General features: G+C 36.9%; 1 protein-coding gene across 1 annotated transcript in view; it reads left to right on the forward strand.

Annotated features, from left to right (window-relative positions):
* Window positions 1-333: 333 nt before the first annotated feature.
* The window catches only part of HAPLN1 (hyaluronan and proteoglycan link protein 1), a 62,110-nt gene continuing 44,929 nt past the window's right edge, over window positions 334-17,514 (forward strand). Inside the window, exon 1 of the mRNA XM_017675796.3 lies at window positions 334-1,142. The gene's annotated coding sequence lies outside the window, so the exon portion shown is untranslated. The remainder of the gene's footprint in view (window positions 1,143-17,514) is intronic.

The following is a 17,514-nucleotide window of genomic DNA, read 5'->3' on the forward strand; positions in this document are numbered from 1 at the left end:
GTGTTTCTTTTTTCCCCCTCCTAGGATCCATCAAAGGTGGCTCTGTTATTGAAATATGAAGCCATTTCCTCTCCAAAACCCTTGGTTACTCAAGGCGGGAATCAATGGACCTATATACTCTCCCAGGAGTTATAAATAAATGTCTATTTGTTCAGGAGGCGTTTTCCCGCGTGTCCCAGCATCTTCCCCAGTGGTTATTTCAGGGACGGGAGTGTGTGCGCGCGCGCGTATTCGCGCGCGGCCGTGCCCATCTGGTTCCAATCCCGGGTAGGGATCCGTAAACCAACCCCACCCATCCCGTCTACCCCTTGCATTCCTCACTCTATAAATAAATCCAGGTTCTCTGAGCTGTTATCCAAAAGCGATTGTTTGTTAACGGAGATTCAAACCCAGTATCGAAACTGAGTCCATTAAACCAGGAAATACACTTCTGGCAATTTGGGCGGACGGGAACCTCCGCTCTAGGAAGCCTATCTGCTGTTGTCATGACACCTCTTTACGTAGTTACCTTGGATCTACTTTGGAGAGAGGGAGGCGGAAAACCAGGACCTCTCCTAACCCTTGAGTTTTCCTTTTAGTTAAGCAGAGGCTAAAAATTAAGCAACAGTTCACAGTAGTGGCGTGTCTGCTCAACACCACGGCCCCTTGACCGTCCCCGCTAGAGACCCAGGAGTGGAGAGGGTGCAGGAGAGGCGGTGGGAGTGGGGGCTTGTGGGCGCAGTTGCCGCTTTCCCTGAACCCCGAGCGGAATGCTCAGAGATCCGAGTAGAGGGGAAAGTCCTCTAAGAAGCTGCTGTTTCACGAGGTCTGGGCACAGAGCTGCCCCTCCCTCCCTCCCTGAAGTTTGCATGAAGTGCACGTTAGGCTGTAATTAGGGGATCTGGGAGGAGACCTTTCCTGGTGACGCTTTGCTTTTCCTCTGCTCTTGGTGAGAAAGTGCCTCCTTCTTCTCAGGACCAGGACCTCTGCCATCCAGCGCCACAAAGAGACATTCTGCACACACACAATTTCACACACATGCACACACACACTTGCCCAGAGACAAACTTAAGGTGAGAGGGAAGAGCCCTAGCTTCACTTGATCTCCAGACTCCGACTTCATCAAGACTTGAAGCATCTCAACTTGTGGATTTCAGGACAAGGTAAAAGTTCCCTAAGTTTCTTACTCTTTTACTCCAACCTTGGTGCTTTAAAGATCTCAGAGAGCAATACATATCATGATATATGTATACATTAAAACGAGTTTTCTTTAATTTTTTTCTACTTTAACATGACATCTCAACTTTTTTTAAGTTTCATATTGTCAGATGAAATACTGTATTGCAATAAACAAGCTCAATCTAGACTCAGGGCAAAGATGATCTAGTATCCTGGCTTTTGCTAGTGCTGCTATAAATCTGGTAGGTGCATGGTTTCCAAGCGGTGGCTTTTCCGTTTGTATTTCAACAGTTTTATAGCACCTGAGATGGAAAGAGGATAGTCTAGGCTGAAGGAAATGCTGAGGAATGGGAATGTCCGTTCCAGATTTATAAGTTTGTTTTAGAGAGTATATAGCTTTACGTGAAAAAGAAAGTTCCTGTAACCATAAGTAATACCTATTAGATTGAGAATCTTTGAGATGTTACCAATTTTGGCTCAGCCTTCTTCAGTCAATTGTAAAATTAAGATCATATATAGAATGATGTTGATGGGTTTCATATATAAAATGTTGATGGATAATTTTAATGCGCTGAAAAATTTTAAAGGCATAGGTGTTAAGATTACTTATTAGAGTTGCATAAAGGAATTATTTATGCGTTGAGACTGCTCACCAAATCTGAATTAAGCAAATCTGAACCCGTTTGGTCTTAAATGAAGATGTTTTCTTCTATTGAATATGACCGTTATGTTCAAAATAAAATGGCTCATTATTTTCAAAATAACTTATTTTATTTTCATTTATCACTGGAAAAATACACAAAGTGGCCAGGACATTTGGGAATTTTTATGGTGGAAAGTGTTCCTGTACATGTTCCAGTGTGATGTCATAAAATCAAACAAACTGGCTGGCTTCTTGGAAGCTAATGGTTCTTAAGAAATAAAGCTTGTGAATTAATTTCTAAGTGAAATGTAATATTTATTTATTACAAATGTAGTTTCTGGTAACCATTTCTATTTGATTATTGCAGTGTACTGAATTTGCAGTAATTTTATACAAATTTCAGTGACCAATATTTTAATGGAATCATAAAGTGGGAATATTATTCTGTCAAAGATATATCATAGTAGTTCTCTTTGGATAACTTTTAGTGTGATATTTCTTAATCCTTACATCAGTTTTTAACTTCAGTTCTAGTTATTTCTACTAATAAAGAATTTTTCCTTTTATGCAGTAAAACAGAATGTATGCCAAAGGCTTATTGGCACTTAAGCTTTAGTCTTTAGTTTCTTTGGGGATGTTTTTTAATAATTTAATTGTTTAAGCTAAGAGAATGAGTTTACATTTTCTGCTAACATCTTCACAAGATTGGAAACAGCCTGAAAGTAGGAAAACTAGATAAGGAGAAGTAATTTTACTTAAACTTAATTCAGGGAACAAGAGAAAACCAACAGCCTCAGGAGACCACTGGCCCCAGGGAAAATGTACCCAGAAGCCAGTATTCAAAACAGGAGTGTCCAGTGGTCCTAGGCTTTCTGTGAGAAACAGAAAAAGAGGGGACATCATGTTCTTATAAAGTGAGCCATTTATTTTAACTAAGTCCCTGTCTCTCAGAGGAATGACTGACACTGTAGTTTAGAAGCACTGAGGAGACTTTCACAGAGAAGAATCAATTCATTATGTCCCTAGTGGTTTCACTTCCTTTGGGAGCAAGTAACACATCCAGTGTAAATACATCGGAGTATGCAGGAGGAGACCTCAGAAGTACACAGTCGACTAAAGAGTCCTGCTTCTTAACGTCTTGGATGTGGAATATTGATATTTTCTGAATCATTGAAGCCTTTGAATCTTAAGGTTGCACTGCATTTTGCCTTTGTAACGATGAACATGAGTCATATTCAGAAAATAACTCCCTTTTCCAGAAAATAACTCGTACTAGTTTTCATTTCCTTTAGCCCTGGTGCATGTTTTATTTTCCAGATTACATTTTTAAGATAATCGTACTCCCCCAATTAAAATTCCAGTGAAATACAAAGCAAATTTGCAAATAACTTTTACATTATAATCTTCTGTTGCCTTTAGTTAATATTCCCACATCCTGGATTCATTATTAGTAACTACAGTACTTAGTTCGTGTTATTTAAATGTACTTAGTCTCTAATTTAAAGGTAGCAAAATGCTGTTGGGGGAAAATGGGGAGGGATGGAAACCTGAATATATTTGAGATTTTAATCAATAGTGTTTAAGGAAGATTAGAGGAAACAACTGGTTAAACAAATATTAACCGTAGAGCTGACTCGGTATAAATTAATAATGCTGCTCTTTATTTACACTGTGAAAGTAGGGTCTGTGATGATTCGATGTTTGAAGCACGGTCCCTGGGTGCCACCTAGTGGGAGAGTCAAAGAAGGCTTTCTCACCAGCCTCTTAATAAAAATTTCTGGAACTTCGTTCTGGTGACTTTGAACACTAAATACACAACAGGCTTTGGGGTAGGTGCTCAGTGTAGAAAATACAGCAAGTCAATTTTATTTAAATTAAAAATGAAGGCACTATTTAACAGTTGATTAAATTGCATTTAAAATCAGTTTACACTTTAGTGGGTAATTTACCATCAACTTTCTGTCTCCATGGTTAATAACCGTAACTCGCTTCTAATACAAGATTTGTTTTTTATAGAGATGTCCTGACTTAGGTCAAGAAAGGGTGGGAAGAGTTTGAATCCTGAATCACTGCTTATCAAACAGAAATAAATTTCTGTAGTAGTTATTGTTATTGCGCTTCAATGAGTAAGTAAATACTAGCTTAAAAGGTTAGCACACACATTCTTGCACAGATTGTTACATACTCTTTATTTTTCCAATAAATGTAAAGGATAGTCAAAATTATTTTGGGAGAGTGAGGCATATTTTACAAAATATTGCTGTCAAATGCTAATAATTAGTGTGAAGAACCTCTTCTTCTATACCTGTTGCTTTTATGCAGTTTTGAAGAAGGACCATTACTTTCATTCAATTGACATAATAGAAAAAAATCCCAGACAAGAACAATTACAAGGAAAGGCACTGTTTGAAAGAAGCATCAGAATATCATAAAAGCATCAGAATATTGCACTGAGAATCTGGAAAAAAATGTTTCAAGGAAATTAATGAATTATTACTCCAATTGGCTCTTTGCAAGATATATTACTGAATGGCAGTAGTGTTCAGCACATGAACATTAATCAAGACAGAGTATGAAATTCAGATTGGAAGGTAAAATGCCTCAGTAGAAAAAAAAACATTTGTTTGTTACTTGCTGAACTCTAGAGGTCTAAGCCACAAATGGAGTTAGACCTGCTGGTGTGGATGGTGTGGAATGGAAGTTTCCTACTGTGAGGGGACTTTGGTTTTGTGAATAGCAGTGAGACCTCCACAGTAAAGTAAGTGAGGGGGTGGACTACCCATTAAATCCTTTTCATTAATACCACAAAATTATGGCCTGGATTGATGAAAGGTAATGGCTGGAAACACTATCAATCATATGAAATAAACTATATTATCTTAATTTTGATTTCTCAGAAGTCATTATCCACCAGAAAGAAACCATTCTGCTAATTTCAGCTGACCGTCCCTAAGATTTAGAATGAATCACATACTCATTCTAGTGGGTGCTAGTGTGAGATTGCCTGTAAGAAAAAGACTTTTTTCTGAAAGTAGAAATTTTAGTCATGGATTAGAAAGCTGCAACAAGACATTTTATGATTTCAGATGATTTAATGATACTAGACAAGAAGAAACTTTACAAGAGACAACCAGTCAAGCTCCCTCAAATGGTCTGATGCTGCTGTTTCTGATTATATTTTGGTAGTTCCACATGATGGCTTTGCCTGCCAGTGATAGTGACCTGTGTCAGGAGGGGCGGGGGGCTAGGGGGAGGGGCTTGCTGGTATTCCAGAATTCCTGGCTTTGTTCAGATAAAGCCAGGATTTGTTTAAAATACCAAATGTTGCTGGGCTATTTTTAGTTTCTACTCATTGTTTTATAGCTTAATAGGTGCCATTGTGGGGGGAGGATACCCTAGATGAAGGTGTTGCTAGAAGGCAGGAGGCTATTTGCTAAACGAAGCAAACCTAAAATGCTACAAGTGTTGCAAGATCCTGAGGTACACTTTGTATAGCAGAAATCACCCCCAAATTCTCACCTCATAGTCTTCATATTAAGAGAATTTGAGCCTAAGTCTTTAGAACCATTTTCCTTGTTTGCCACATCCTAGCTGAGTGGGTAAGAGCTCTTCCTTGGTTGTGTGAGCACAAATGGGCTTGGGAGGGCAGCTCTGACACTCCAGAACCCTGAACGGCTGGGGTTCCCTGTCTACTTGGATGGACAGGAAAGCAAAAATTCATCTGCACACAGGTGCTGTCCTCCAGTTTGCAACTAAAATTCAAATTGAGCACAAAATGATTGAATGCTAACCATTTGCACTGGGCACCATGCTAGGTGTTACAGAGTGATTGGCTCAAGGAGTTCACAAGCTAGGGGGGAAGACAGATGGATGCACATCATGAATCACTAGTAAAATTTGCCAAGTAAGTGAGGTTTGCCTTCCTAGTCTCCTGGTTTCTTTCTTTTGCACTTTCTCCGCCCCCCTCTACCTCGTAAACTGAGACCTCTGCTCTCCACCCCTAACCCCCTAGAGGGTCTAATACTTCTCTGGTTTGTTGAGTTCTTGACTGATTACACTTAAGTGTGAATGAGTTTCCCTCATGTATTTACATTTCAAGCCTTTTATCTCTCTTAAGTAAATGTTTTGCTTTCTATAAAAAGAATTTCAACCATCTGGAGTCCTTCTCATCCTTACACCAAAAGGTGTAATTAAGTTGATTTAGGCTTCATGGTCTTCAGTCTCTGTTATCTCCACTCCATGTGTGCAGCCAGAGGCATTCCCTCAAGGCCTGTTTCCAGAAACTTTAAGGACCTTCGGTCCTGTTACCCATCAACTCCTTTAGTTGAGCCTGATCAACCTGTCTGTCCACTGCTCCCCCTCTCTGCCCCTCCCACACCCCAAGGGATATCCAAAGCCCATCACTTTCAAGACTCTTGTTAACTGTGCCAAACCTGTGCTGAGGTCCTCCCAGCCCTTCGTTACACACTTAGGTTGCTGCCCCTGCACAGGTAGAACACTTAGAAAGCTTCTTATGTTCTACTGTGGGAATCCTTATGCCACCCCACATTTCCAGGTCTAGAGGGAGAGACCATCTAAGGATGACTTTAAATCAAGAGGTTGAAGGAAGAAGACAGGATATGCATAGAGCAAGCACAGGAATTAGCCATCGTGTTGAAAATCTGGATCAAAGACCACACTTAAAAAAATAGGTGCTCAGGTATTTAATACAATTGGTTACAGAGAAATTTCAACATCTATGCTGATGACAGATTCTGGAACACTAACGCTGAGAGCAGGGAACAGGGCTGGTAAGGGAGATGTTAAAATTTGCAGTGGCTTTATATGAGTAACACTAATCAGAGTCATTGGTTTAAATTCCTTCCTATTTTTATGTTTAACTAACATACGGCATGGTAGTCTTGCTTTATTAATTATTTCAGATTTATTTATGTTCTCTTTGATTGTACTCCTTTGATTACATCACTATAGTTGGATGCTCTTGGAAGATACTGATTTTTTCTTGTAAAGATGTGCTCCCCACTTTCTGAATTGCTAGGACTGACAACCCAGACTTAAAGAATTGGTTTCATTCTGTTTCTGTCCTGCAGCCCAGAGGAGAGGGATCATCGGCCTAGGTGCATTGCTCACCTAGCTTGGAGATACGAATAGGGGATGTTCAGTAGGTGACCTGCAAATGCTGTCTGCTGTTGTCAGTGCCCAGGACAGTGCTGAATGTGGGGTTTCAGGGAGCTCACAGCTTCTAACCCAAGCACCTGTATTTCAGAGTCTGAACACCTCTCAAACCCAGGCTGTTCCCTGGCTCCATCTGTTTCCTTACCAGTCTTCTTCCTATCTTACAGTGTTGTTAAATTCATAAACTCTTCTCAGATTTAAATAATAATTAGTATAAAATTAATAACTAAATAGAATATATTGATAATTCAATAAACCTCTACTTTTAAGGAAGTTCGGACTGGAATCAAGAAATGAGTTTAGCAAGGCCCTGGAGCAGTATAGGCATGATCTAGTAACAGGAGAGAAGTCGAGGATAGTGTGACTGGCCCAAGGGCAGGGGATAACGTGAAGAGGAATGCAGTTGACTAATATTGAAAATAAAGGGAGAATGAAAGTTTCTGAAAAAAATAGAGAATCTAATTTTGGAAGTATGCATGGGAAAGCTAGAAGCCCGTACAAGTTGAATGTACATGTTTTAAGCAAAGGAGAGAAGTCCTGGTTGGAAATGGAAATTTGAAAGTCTTTGGTATTAAAATGATTGAAAATTGTTTTGGAAGAGGGAAGGAGATCATCCCAGGGAAGAACAAAGGGAAAACCGGTTGACTAAGAACTGAAACACAGGAAAGAATTGGTAAGAATGAGTTTGGCCATTATTTATGCATGATTTTAACTTTTATTTTATCAACTATCAGTGTCCACCAATTGGATAATATCAGAGTTTTATTAATCGTACATCTCACAGTCTTAGTCAGTCCTCTGTATGTAGAAGGTACCAGACACATTTGTGGGATTAAATGACATTAAAATGGCATTTCAGAACCTTGATACTCTATTATAACAACCTTTCATAATGATAGCTCTAAACCTGGTTCAGACCCTAAAATGTCTGAATTGCACCTATCTACTCAATTTTGTTCAATACTGAGCTAGCTTTAAATATATGTTCTTGGATTTTGTTAAATCAGTAATCAATTGTGGTGTAGATGGTAATTTGTACTTGATTAACCTTAGCCCTTGTTGTTTGACTTAACATATAAATGAGTTGACCACAGAATGCAGCCTATTTCAAGTACATTTATATTCTTTTCCTAGTTCCTTGATCTTGAAAACCTCTGAATCTTAGGTCAGATTTGGAGCCCAGAATCCTGGATTTCTTTGGTTTTCCCAACAACTTGTTTTTTTTTTTTTTCCCTAGTTCTTCTCCCTCTTCTCCCCAAGCCTACCCCCATTAGAGTTGCCACACAAAATACAATAAATAATTGAATAATTTTAGTATAAGCATGTCCAAAATATTGCATAGTACACATTTAGACTAAAGAGATTATTTGTTGTTTATCTGAAGTTCAAATTTAAGTGGGTATTCTCTATTTTCGGTGACCAAATCTGACAACCTTACCCTGTACTTAAAGTTAGTGTAACTAGAATATGGCAGACAAGCATTTCTCCATGAGACTCCTGAATACTCTGCTTCCAAAGGTCAACAAATGAAGCTACTAGATTTATTTTCACTAATGAGAAAAATGTATTAAAAGATACTGTAAAAATTATCTAGCTACAATATACCAATCAAGATTTAAATTTCTAAAACATTTATAACTACCTATTATATACCATTATATACCCTATATACTAATAGCTACCTTAAGGATGCCATAAATGTATACCAGTGATCGTGGGTTTTAGCCTAACATGTTTTAAAATAATGTACATAAAAAATTAAACCTTTTAATTTTCACTTTTTCACATTGGCAATGATGACAAAATAAGTAATTGTTTCAATGAAAGAATGTACTTTCAGAAAATATATATAATGTCCAATAGGTATAAACTCTCAGATGTTTGAACTGCGAGTATCTGAAAGGGATCTTTTCCCATGTTAGTTATGTCATATTGTAGCTGTGCTGCCACCTTGTGATGTTTTGATGTATAACCCAGTTTAACTCAGTCCGTGAAGATGCTGTACCAGATTGATAATTTGGGCAATATTAAAATTATTCCTTGCATGATTAAATCAATATGTTTTCATTTTACCCAGAATTGCCATATATTTTAATCCTAAAAAAGGGAGGTCAAGTATTTAATGCAAATACTTTCTAGTTCAATGTATTGTTAGCAAATTAGTTCATCATTCTTGAGGTAATTACTTAATCATAAGTCACTTAGTACTATACTAATTTCTGTTTTATGTGTGAATTTAGATGTTCAGTTTACTTGACCTTTCAACCTGAATTTCCCATAAACAACCCATACTTAACATGTCTGAAATTGAAGTAGTTATCTTCCTTCTACCAAGCCTGGTCCACATCATCTCTATAGGTATCAAGACCATGTAATTTATTATCCAAGTCAGAACACTTTTGGAAGTGGAATGGGGTGCCTTACTAATTATTCCAGCAAAACGGGTATAAACCAAGACTGTCTCAAGCAAACTGGTCTCCTCAATGGAAGTTAAAAATCATCATAATCCCAATCACACAAACTAGAACATTTGGAGTTATAGACTCTTGGTTCACTGAATTGATCTGGAATCTCCACCCCAAACTTCCTATGTTCCTTCTACTTATTTGCTCCCTTTCATCTTCATTTTCTTCTCCGTTGCCCATCATGCTTATCAGCATTATTATGTCCTTGTCCTATTGACTGCAGAGGAATCTGCCAGCCAAAAATACTTTTCAGGATAAATTTAACTTTCTGCTTCCTTCACACTTGCTCCAAACTGGTGGGAACTGTTAGGAAAAGTTTGTATCACTCTGCCGGATGGGGCCACTGTACAGCTTCATGGTATCTGACTTCAGCTGGATCTCTAATGTTGGGTGGCAGTTCTACCATATTTCTTAAAATTTTTTTGCTACTCAAACTCTCTTTAGCAGATATCTAAGCTCCCCTAACTCATAGAAAATAAAGGCCATCTGTAAAGAACTCTCACGCTGACCTGCCTCCCATACTAGTCCCTGACTACAGGCACCTTACATGTAGTCTCTCTTCTTTCCCTCCTATTAAGAAGAAGTTATCCTTTACCTCTCATTGTCCACAGCAGACATTGCAACCTGAGCTCTAGATTCCATTTCCTCTAGTCTTCCAGAGGCATTCTATATTAATCAGGCTTTTCCTCTCTGTGTATTCAACCTCTACCTCTCCGGTTATTTCCTCTTTTGGCATTTAATCATGGTCAAATCCTTTTGTCTTAAAAATATAAAATTTTCCCTAATCTCATATTCATTCTATCTACCAATGATTCTACTCCCCAAAAGACCCAAACTTCATGAACTTCCTATGCTCTCTCTTCATGCCATCCCCTCCTAAACTCACCGCAGTGTGCTTTCTCCCTCAACTAGCCCCCTAAAAGGTGCCTCACTGGGTCACTGATGATTTCCTTTCAGTTGTTTTCTTAGTGACATTTAGTGCTGCTGACCGTGTTACCTTCACAACCACCTCTACTCTCCTAGTTTCCCATAGACAACTTTGATTACTGCATCTCAGCCTCCCATTCCAGGCCTCTAAGGGAAGCCTGCTGCCCTGGGCAGTCTGCCCTGGTCTCACTCTGTGCATTCTCCCTGGGCCCTTGCTGCAGCCACTTGCATCACATCCCTCTAACTCGTGTGCAGGTGATTCCCAGGCCCATATATCTGTCCCAGAGATTTCTCCTGAGCGTCCAAACCGCAGGCATCTCATAACTAGGAGGTCTCACAAACGTCTCAAACTGCACAGGTCCCAAATGAACAACTTTTGTTTCTCCTGAATTTGAATTTCCCCAATTGGATTAGGCACCATTTGTAAATGGCACCATTTTCTTTCAGCTCAGTTTCCAGAAACAGAAAGATGGGAGTCTTCATGTTGATTCTATCCCCTAAGTATCTGTTGAATATATACACCCTTTTCTATCCCCATTGGCATAAACCTTACCTTTCATCATCACCCTGTCTTGTCTGAGTCCCTGCAAACCTTGCCCACAGTCTCCAGTCTTCTTGCTTCCTAATGCATTCTCCCACACTGAAGCTGAAATGCTCTTTCCAAGTGTAAATCTGAAAATGTTTGCCTGCTTAAGCCCTTCAGTGCCTTTTTATAGCTGTGAAAATTAAGTCCAAATTATTTAATAACATTTGCATGGTTCTCAGTGACCAGCTCTAGCTTACCTTTCCAGCTCACCTCTCATCTAATTGCCCAGCCTATCAGTGGACAGGATCAAATGACAGAAAAACCAAGATAATAAAGCAAAAAGTAGAAACAGATCAAGAAGAGATTTAAATGTTAGAGTTATCAGATACAGATTTTATGTGAGTAGTATGTTTAAGAAATTAGATTTCAAGAGAATTTTACCAAACAACTGGAAATTACCAAAAAAAAAGGATTCAGATGAATATTCTATAACTGAGAAAATAGCATAATTAAAATTAAGAACTCAATACATGAATTTATGAAAAATTTAGAAAATTGAGGAGGTGATTCATAAGCTGGAAAAGGGTCTGAAAAGAAAACAAAACAAAACAAAACCCAGACTGAAACCTGAAAGAAAAGTAAGAGGGATACTGGGTGGGGAGAGGTGGGGATGAAAGACACATGGATATGACACTGGCCTCCCAGGAGAAACAACAAAGGGGCAGGAACCCTCTTTTAGAAATCATACTGTGACCATCCACGTCACAGATTCAAGAAGCACTGCAAGCACCAACAGGCAAAATACCCCAACACAAAAAGTAAAAAGTCCATGCCCAGTCATGGCATAGAAAAACTACTGACAGAAACATATCATGAGGCTATTAAAAGCTTCTAGGAACAATAGTCTAACAAGCAGCAAAATTAACAAGTTTAAATTTTGCTTTTCTTTCTACTGTAGGAAATGCCAAAATCAGCAGGTTGGCTTGGCTATGTTCTGGGTGGATCTCATCTGCTTGGCCCACTTTCTCTGAGAAAGCCAAGTCTTCCAGCCCAGATGGATTATCTGTGTGCCCCGTTCCCTGAAGAAGCTGGACTGAGATAAATTTTAGTAGCAGCTCAGTTCCTGCAATCTGTTTTCAGTTGTCGTGCCTTCTCTTTGCTATCTAAGAAAAATTCTGGAAGCCGTTTTGGAGGGTCATATCCATTTTTATCACTATGTTATTTATTTATTTATTATTAGCTGGGAGACCTCATTTTTCAAAAAGTGGAAAACGCAAGTGCCTATTACCCAAAAAAAAGTTCTAAAAAGGATCATTCAAAGATGGGACTAAATAAGTAAAGTAATGCTGAAAGTATAAAATGCCACATGCCTTTTACAGTTATTTGAACTGAAGCAGGGACCCAATGATCTTGCGAGCAGGCTTAAACTAAGTATATGACTTACTCTTTCTTTTCTTTGCGAGGAAAGAATCTTCCTAGCTTTGTGACTTCATCACTATCTAATGTTACTTTAAATTACAAAGAAGAAAGAAATAGAACGTTTGAGAAGTCTTTGGCTTATACTGGGTATTTTATAATTTTATGACTATTTGTTTAAGGCATAAAAAGCAGGTCTTAGAAGCTAAAGTAAATACAATTTGATCAGAGAGATTTTGATAATTAAAATCTCCAGAATATCTACTATCTCTTCCCAAACATCTGTGCAGTTCTTCTCTAACTCTTTGCACATGTACCACTTTATCTCTCCCAAGTGAAATATGCTGGAATCATCAATATAACACTTTTCCTCTAGGCAACATTACATTGTGCCACTAGCTGCAATTAGTCACTTTTCTCTCAATTCTTTCTTAATATTTGATTTGTATCATCATTACTTTATTTACCAAGCTTTTCGGTATATTTATACTGTAAATAATTGTTGAAATGTCTTTCTTTCATTAATTTATAGCATTCTTGTTAATAGATTTTTTTATTCATCTGATGTCCTTCAGAGTTCTGACCTGAAAGGTTGGATTTGAAATTAGAGTTCAAAGGACCTAATCTGTTCCAGAGTCCCACCCACTATAGGAATCCCTTGTGTAATATAATTTACAGATGTTTGTTGACATACCTCAACACCTGGAGTGACAGAAAGTACTATGTTTTTTGCAAAGCAATTCATTTCACTTTTAGAGGACTTGCCAGAAAGTTCTTCCTGACATTGTGCAAATGTGGCTTCTTTAACTTCCATCCATTTGTTCTAGTTTTGCCTTGTGACGCTACACTGTTTATTATCTTCCTTAGCTCATATTTGGGCAATGTATTCCTAAATGAAAAATATCATGTTTTGTTCTGTAAAATTTTGTTATTTTGGTCACATTATTCCAAACTCTGCAGATCATTTTATTTCTTCCAGCTTCTAAGCCACTCTGCAATTACTCTTAGTATTAGCTTTATGGCCTATGTACAAGCTTTGAGTCTTGAAACTAAGACTAAAAGGAAAAACAAATTTCACTTATATTAACATAACTTGAAAGCACACCTCATGATTGATAGTGCTCACATAATTATAGAAATGAATAAGTTACTGTCCTTGTCACTGGAAAGGTCTCCTTTTATTAAAGAAATAGCTGGTGCACCAAAGGAATGAAGATAAATTGCTGCAGAGTTGAAAAAACTTTATTTTGGAAAAAGAAGGCATTGATCATCTGTACTCTTACTGTGACTTTATTTCATTACATATGTTACTATTTCAAATTAATTCCCACACAGTGGAACGAAAAGAGCATTGTATCATCTTAAATATCTGCAGCCTTAAACTACTAGGTCATACCAAAAATTGAAACCTACCTTGTCTAATAGTTATTTTTATTGGTAATGCATTAATTGCCCAAAGGTAAAACAATAGTTTGAAGAATTTGAGATCTGAACACTAAAGGGAAAGTATCAATTTACTATAATTGGTTGCGTTACTATACAGTCTTTGAAAAAAATGCACCCTCGCTGCCCTCCCTGCCTCCTTGCCTGTACCAGCAGGACAATATCCATGCTAAGGATGAGAGGTTGAGCAATCTGGGACTCCCGAATAACAAATTATTCTAAATGCTGAATAGTATATGCTGTAGGTTGGTAACTGCCACTTCATAGTGATGGGAGGGAAAAGGGACATTCATGGATAAGGTATCTGCAATGCCTGGAGTGCCAGGCGTCCTGCTTTTTAGAAATCTTGGTTTCTATGCAGTATAGCAGTAGGTAAGTGTAATTTTAAATAAAGCATGTGTTTCAACCTACATAGAAGTATTTCCAGTCTTCTGTTCTTAATGTAGCTTGAATTATGCTCCTGTTACTACCAACATTTTAATTGATTGTTAATTAAGCCTATTATCCTAAACTCTGAAATAGGGTTGCTTTATTATTAAATATACCAGGAATTACTTCTTTGTTTATATATTTCATTTATGTAATATAATGTTCCTATGAATTGCAAATCTGAATTTTTGGTGCATGGGTGAACAATACAGAAAACTTAAGTTTGAATGGACTAAAAAAACATTTCCCTTCATCTGTGCCCTGATGTACAATTGAAAATTATCTAGGCATATACAAAATGCCTTACAGTGTATTCACTGCCTGTGAAGTTGAGATTTGATATAATTGCATTGTAATTATGTTACTTTAATTACTGTGTAATACTTATGATCCTCTGATTAAAGAATTTTGCTCAGGAGGAGAGCAACTCTTAACACAGCCCACAGGATTTCTTCTAGAAGTAAAACAAAGGCACCAATAGCCTTGAAATTTACAATGTGAATTGGAGATTAGCTCCTTAAGAACAACTAGAGAAGTTTCATTCAACATGAGCAGACTCTATGTAACTTACACCAATAATAGTAGTTACCATATAAAGTCACCAAAAAAATTATGGACACACTAGGTAATAAATAATCTCCTTCAAAGTTATCTGTCTTTGACAGTTTACTAACTGGTTAAAGAGCCAACTGAAATGTGGTAAGAGATAAAAACAAACTAGGCAGTCTTTACATTTGCATGCAAAAAGCCTTTGTTGTAGACTGACATACAAATTGTAAACAGAGATTGGAAACTTCTTCAAGGAAGAGTATGGAAGGACATGGAGGACAGAAGGAACATATTCCCTCAAAAAGAAAAAAAACTCTTTCAATAGTTTATTGGTGGTAAGCTACATTGCACTGAATATTTTACATTTGTTTGGTTTCATTAATTCATGGGTTCCAAAACCTCAACTTTATACTCTTAACAAAGTTCACTTTTTACTGACTTAACATTCTCTATTTTTTATCATTGGTTCATATTTACACATACCAGTGAATTTGATTTTTTCATACCTAGTACTTTACATGGGGATTGAAAATTTATTTAACATGCTTTAAAAATTTTGAAACAGCATATTCTATACTAAAAATCTTATATTTCCACTTAATCAAGAGATGCTAACCCTTAAATTGAATTGAGTATCATGTATAAAGTACTGTGTAAGAAAAGTTTGGGGGAAACTTTTTGTATCCATACTGATGAAATTCAAATTTAAGTTATTTCAATTATTTCGGAGCTTGCCCTGTGGAGTCAGGTGGGCCTGGATTTAAATCCCATTTCAGATTTTACTGTGTACCAGCTATGTATCTTGTGCAAATTACTTGAGCCTTAAGTTTCATTATCCATTTTAATATAGAATGATTGATACTATTTGCCTCATAGTGTTTGTTGTTCTGAGAATCTACCACTATAGTATATATAAAGCATCATTTAAAATAATGAAAAATTGGTATTTATTTTATCTTCATAAAATATTACTAGAGGAAAATATTGGTGAATAATAATAGCCCAAGAAATTGAGGAAAATACTAATATATTTAGTTACATAAATGTTCATAATTTCTATACATAAAAAACACTATAAATCAAAATATTGGGAAAATGTCTTCAACATACACTGAAGATAAAGAAACAGGATCCTTAGGAGTAAATAAACTATTTTCAACAATTGATGCAGGGACATCTAGAAAGCTATATAAAAAAGAACTAAGTTGTACTGACTACCCCAATTATTAATTCAGACACAAAAATTAATTCAGTATAGGTCAAAGACCAAATGTAAGGACTGAAACTATTAAAACCCTTAGAAGAAAAACATAGGTGTCAATATTCATAACCTTGGATTAGGCAGTGGTTTCGTAGATATGACACCAAAAGCAAAAGCAACCAAAGAAACAAATTGATGAATTGGACTTCATCAAAATGAAAACCTCTTGTGTTTTGAAGAACAATATTAATAAAATTAAATGACAACACAATATTTATCTAGACCTTAAGAATCTGGAATCTAGAATATATAAAGAACTCTTACAACTCAACAATAAAAATGTAACCCAATTTAAGAATAGGCAAAGGATTTGAATAAACATTTCTTCCAAGAAGATATACAAATGACCAAAAAGCACATGAAAATATGCTCAACAGCATTAGTCATTAGGGAAATGAAAATAAAAACCAAAATGAGATACCATTTCATACCTTCCAGCAAAACTAGAATTAAAAAGATAGACAATAACAAGTGCTGGTCAAAACATGGAGATTTGAACCCTCATGCATTTTAATCTTTTCATCTACAATATCTATCATCTGTATCTATTAATTCTATCATCAGTATAATATCTGAATTAGTCTATTGAATGATTTTTCTCTTCATTGTTTTTATTCCTGCTTATTTCACGCCTGCTAGCTTTTTATTGGATGCCATACATTTGAGTTTTGTCTTATTTAGTGCTGAATGTTTTTACTAACACAAATATTGTACTTTGTGGATGTGGTTAAGGTACTTAGAAACAGTTTAATTCTTTCAGATCATTCTTTTAAGCTTTTTTATGTGGTACCAGAGCTGCATTAGTTTAGTGTTCTTTTCCCCCACTACTGAACAGAGATGTTTTTTAAGACTCCAAACCAGTGCCCTATAAATTATGAGGTTTTCCATTCTAGCTGTTGGAAGCAAGTACTATTGCCAGTACTACACGAATGCTAACTCTTTGGGATGATTCTTTCCCTGGACTCAAGATTCGTCTTGAGTCCTGATCAGTCCTCAACTAATGTATCAGGAGCAAATTCTGTAAATCTCTGAAGTTCTCTCTTTGTGATACGCTCTCCTCCCCTCTGGATTATTCTGCCCTGTAACGTCTATCTCCCTTGGATTTCCAGAATACTCCAGGCTGGTCCTGTCAACTCACATTTTCCATCAGGCTTTGCAGTGGATCCATGTTCCTGCACTGCAGCCTGTAAACTTTCTTTAGGCAATAAGGTGAGACAATCATATGGCTCACCTCTCATTTCCTGGTTAGTCAGCAGTTACTCTCTTTCTTTGCTTGGTGTCCAGTTTCTTGAGTACTGTTTTTATATATTTTGTCCATTTGAGGGGGTGGTTATTTTAGACAGGAAGGTAAATCCCACCCCTCTTACTTTATCTTGATCAGAAGCAGAAGTTCTAGATAGTTTTATTTTCATATTTTTACTTTTATTTATTTTTATACTTTCTTTAAAATAGCACATACATCCAATACTAAACTTGTGATAATAAAAATATGTGAATTATTTTAATAAAATAAGCTGGATAG

Source organism: Manis javanica, chromosome 1 (assembly GCF_040802235.1).
Source record: "Manis javanica isolate MJ-LG chromosome 1, MJ_LKY, whole genome shotgun sequence".
Lineage (NCBI taxonomy): Eukaryota > Metazoa > Chordata > Mammalia > Pholidota > Manidae > Manis > Manis javanica.